Source organism: Penaeus monodon, chromosome 11 (assembly GCF_015228065.2).
Source record: "Penaeus monodon isolate SGIC_2016 chromosome 11, NSTDA_Pmon_1, whole genome shotgun sequence".
Lineage (NCBI taxonomy): Eukaryota > Metazoa > Arthropoda > Malacostraca > Decapoda > Penaeidae > Penaeus > Penaeus monodon.
The window spans coordinates 50,857,405-50,862,404 of record NC_051396.1 but is presented as its reverse complement, the minus strand read 5'-3'; the positions used below and the strand labels follow the sequence as shown (position 1 = coordinate 50,862,404).

Sequence of the window (5,000 nt, the reverse complement as noted above, 5' to 3'; positions counted from 1 at the left end):
TAATATATATATATATATATATATATATATATATATATATATATATATATATATATATGTATATACATATATGTGTGTGTGTGTGTGTGTGTGCGCGTATAGATCTATAATTTTAGATATGTATATAGGGTACTTACATATATATGTATACAAACAATTCACATGCACACACACACACACACACACACACACACACACACACACACACATACACACACACACACACGTACTTGCAATTATTCTTCTCTTTCCATCTTCTTCCTCTTTCTTCTTTCGCCTTACTCCTCTCGTTTTCTTCCTCCTCTCCCCGTCCTCGGTTTCTGCCGCTTTCCCTTCTCCTACTCCCTCACTCTCTCTCGTTTTCCTCCTTTTCTTTCTCTCTCTCTCTCTCTCTCTCCTTCTTTTTCCCTTCTACCACTTTTTCACTCTTTCCTTTTCCCTCTCTTCTCTCTCTTCCCTTTCCCACTCCCACAGTCTCTTGTTCTATTATTTTCTCCTTTCCTCTTCTTCTCCTTCCCTTCTCCCTCCCCTGCTCTTTCGTCCCCTTCTCCCCCACTCTTTCCTTTCTCCTACCCTCCTCTCCCTCTCCCCCTTTTCTCTTTCCCTTCTCCCACTCCCTCATTCTCTTCTTGTCCTTTTCTTCCTTCCCTCCCTCTTCTTCTCTTCCCATTCTCCCTCTCCTTTTCTCTCTTCCCCTTCTCCCCCATTCTTTCCCTCTCCCTCTCCTTCCCATCATCCACACCCTCGTTTTCCCTAATGGCAGTACCTTAACAAAGGACAATAAACGGTCCTGTGACTCACTTTCTCCTCCCTGGGAATACGGGGTCTTGAACGCTATATAGAGTGATTTATTTAATTCTATTTCGTTTTATTATTTATTTATTTATTATTATTATTACTTTTTTTGGGGGGGAGGGGGTAAATGAGGTATAATCTGTGATTTGTGTATTCATGTCTGCGGCAATTAATATTAAAAATCACACGTATGCACGTACACACGCACTCAGACAACATGCAAACACGCACACATACTTAAATAATCACATGCAAAAACATACAAACACTCAAACAATTTCACACACACACACACACACACACACACACACACACACACACACACACACACACACACACAACGTGAGTCCGCCACACTCAACGGCTTTCATTAATATACGGCAGGTGCGTGCGAGGCAGCTACGCCCTAATCTCACAGTTCACAATGTTTACATCCTGGGTTTAGGTATTTTAGAGGTATTAGTGAGTGAATGATCATTCTGGATGGATGGGTCTGTGAGATAACTGAGAACTGAGTGAGTGATTTTGTGAGAGAATTAATAAAAACATGAGTTAGTGAGTTCGTGTGTATGTTTGTGTGTAATGTATATTTATGTTACATGTCAGAGAGTGTGTAAACTATAGACTTTAATAAGGTCATGGAATACTGCATGGCGGTAGATCATACTACATAATATATCAAATATCATATCATATACATAATATCATATTATGCTCTATCACACACACACACACAGACACACACACACACACACACACACACACACACACACACACACACACACACACACACACGCACGCACGCACGCACAAATTACACCGGTCGTCCCCAACACAAAATGAAGCAGACACCAGAAACACCTTCGCGCAAACACTCCTAAGACCACAACAGACCATCCCCTACCCCACCACCCTCCCCCTTACTTCCTCCTATTCCCCCACCCCCCTTCACTCCCCCTACACCCCCTCCCTCATTCCCCCACCACCCTGCTTCTTCCCCTCCCCCCACCCCCTTCCCTCCCTCATCCCCCCACCACCCTGCTTCTCCCCCCCCACCCCCACCCCCCTCTTCCCTTCCCAGGCTAACCCGACCCCCGGCTGGTCGCCAGACTGAAGGACGTCCGGCTGGTAACGGGACAAGGGTGATAGGGGGGGGAGGGGGGGAGGAGGGAGAGGGAAGGAGGAGGGAAAGAAGAAAGGGAAGGGAAAGAGAGGGAGGGAAGAGGAGAGGGATGAGGAGAGGGGAGGGGAGGGATAAGGGGGGAAGAGGAGGAAGAGGGGGAAGGAGGAAGAGAATTTGGGGTCCCGGGAAATGGGAGAAGAGGAGGGAGAGTAAGAGGAGGAAGAAGGAGACAGAGGAGGAGCAAGAGAAGGAGGAGGATGAAGGCAAGGAGAGGGAAGGGAAGGAGAATAAGGAGGAGCAAAAGAGGCAGGAGAATTAAAAAAAAACAGGCGGAGAAGGATGATAATAAGGAGGAGGAGACTCAGAAGAAGGAGAAGAAGGAGAATGAGGAAGAGGAAGAAGCGAGAAGAAGAAGGAGGAGCAGTCAAAAGAAAGAGAAAACGAGAATGAGAACGAGGAGGAGAATTAGAAAAATTAGAAGAATGGGAAAGAGGAGAATGAGTAGGAGGAAGAGGAAGCGGATAATGAAGCACGAACGAGGAGGGCGAGGGAAGTGGCTCGCTGACGTTCGCGAGGGAAATTCCCGAGGCGCAAAAAGGGTTGGCCTCTCGAGCACGTTAGGAAGAGGATGACGTGTACGTACAAAATACATATGCATATGCAAGCTCTCCTTCTCATAATATATTCGATATACTTTGCATCTACCTGGCTCTCGTCATATACTGTTTTCATTTTTGTTTATCTTTCGCAATCGCCTTTCTCTCGTTGAATTTCGTAATCACTCACTCGCAAATACAAAAGCACATGAATGCGCGCGCGCACGCGGGCACACGCATACACACACACACACTTTCTCTCTCTCTCTCTCTCTCTCTCTCTCTCTCTCTCTCTCTCTCTCTCTCTCTCTCTCTCTCTCTCTCTCCTCCCTCCCCCCTCTCTCTCTCTCACACACACACACACACACATCGACACACAGCCACATAAAGCAACAAACCCACACTACATTACATTGTATGCTCACATCTCCCAACCTGCAGTACAAAAACAACCTCCACGATACAATCCCCAACAGTCCTTTAAGCACGGACGACAGTGCCCCCATACGTGACGTGGCACAGTGCCCCGCTCATGCCACGAAAAGGAGGGACCACAAACAACCATAACATCAGGTGGCAAGGTACCTCGCAAATACCACGGATCGGAGGCAGCATACACAACCGTGACATTAGAAAGATTTTCCTGATTTTATAACAATAGAATGGAACTTGAGAAGCACATCGATCCCGGTGTTAACAAAACTTGTAAACAATGGAAAACGGGATGGACACTCGGGAAGATTAATATCTGCGTCTCCATGGCAACGCACCATTAATGTGATGCTGTAAATCGTAGCCAGTGGAAAGAGAGAGAGAGAGAGAGAGAGAGAGAGAGAGAGAGAGAGAGAGACAGAGAGAGAGAGGAGACAGAGAGAGAGAGGAGACAGAGAGAGAGAGAGAGAGAGAGAGAGGAGAGAGAGAGAGAGAAAGGCAGAGAGAGAGAGAGAGGCAGAGACAGAGAGAGAGAGAGGCAGAGAGAGAGAGAGAGAGAGAGAGAGAGAGAGAGAGAGAGAGAGAGAGAGAGAGAGAGACAGAGTCAAAGTCAAAGGGATAGGTAGATATAGAGATAGAGAGAGACAAACTACCTTTTTAAAAAATTCTCTTACTTTACAAACACAACCCTACAACAACAAATCTTCAAGTTCACATCATTAGGTACAAGGATGTTTCTTAAAAACTCAACAAAGACCTCAGAAACGAGTGGATGGACGGCAAAACAATGCGATAGTCGTGAATTAATAAACAACAATGAGGTCAGTATATTTATGGACAAACAGGAGATACACTTTTCGCAAATGTATTCCCAGAGACCAAGGTCAATTTTATGTCATTTTGTCTTTTTGTGTCATATTATGTACTTATCTCTTTCTTTTTCATTACTATGTCTTTATCTTTCTCTCTCTGTCTCTCTCTCTCTCTCTCTCTCTCTCTCTCTCTCTCTCTCTCTCTCTCTCTCTCTCTCTCTCTCTCTCTCTCTCTCTCGACGAACAAGTATTAATATACATTATTGTTCTCCTGTTTTTGTGTTAACTTATTTATGGTAATTGAGAATTATTAGCCTATATGCATGTTGTAAATATATAGGTATACACAACACAATGTAAATATATAGGCCTACACAACGATGTAAATACATAAACCTGTACGACACACTAAACATATGAGCCTACACAACGCATTAAACACATAGGCCTACACAACACAGTAAATATATAGGCGTACACAACACACTAAGTATATAGGCCAACACAATACTGTTAATATATAGGGCTACACAACACACTGTAAATATATAGGCCTACACAACGCTAAAAATATAGGCCTACATAGCAGTAAATAGATAAGCCTACACATATATACTGCAATGTAAAACCTTGTACGTGCTGGTAACGTGAGCTTTATAACGGGACTGTTTGGGGGTCAGTCAGCTCATTGATGACTCAGTTTTACGTCATATATTTGAGTGAATAAAAGTTATGATGAAATAAAGCAAAAACAAATTTATTTTTCTTCCTCAGTCGCTTATTATTATTTTTTTGTGCAGTTACTCTCTCTCGCTCTCTCTCTCATCATTCACTCTCACTTTTTTTTCATCTCTCTTCTCTCCTTTCTATGATTCTAATCTTTATTATCCCTCTAAAGCAATCTCTTCTCCCCTATTTCCTTTATTTCGTCCCACACCTCCTTCCCCATTCCCCTCCTTTCTATTCTTGCTTTCACTCTCGCTTTCATTCTCCTTCTCTGTATCCACTTTCTTTCCGTCTGCCTGAATACTAACTCTCTCATTTACTCACATTTTCTCTTTCCTTCTTTCTCCCTCCCCGCTATGCCCCGAAAATACATTTAAAACAAAACAGAAAACAAACACAAACGTAATAATAATAATAATAATAATAATATAAATAAATGTATATGAATTAATGCACTGGAGATTAACAACAACCAAAGTCACTTCATTCGTTATATATTATAAAAGGTCAAACTGT

At 43.2% G+C, this 5,000-nt stretch overlaps 1 protein-coding gene across 1 annotated transcript in view; it reads right to left on the bottom strand.

Moving 5' to 3' along the window:
* The window catches only part of LOC119578625, a 66,905-nt gene that overhangs the window by 61,099 nt on the left and 806 nt on the right, over positions 1-5,000 (bottom strand). The window lies entirely within an intron of this gene.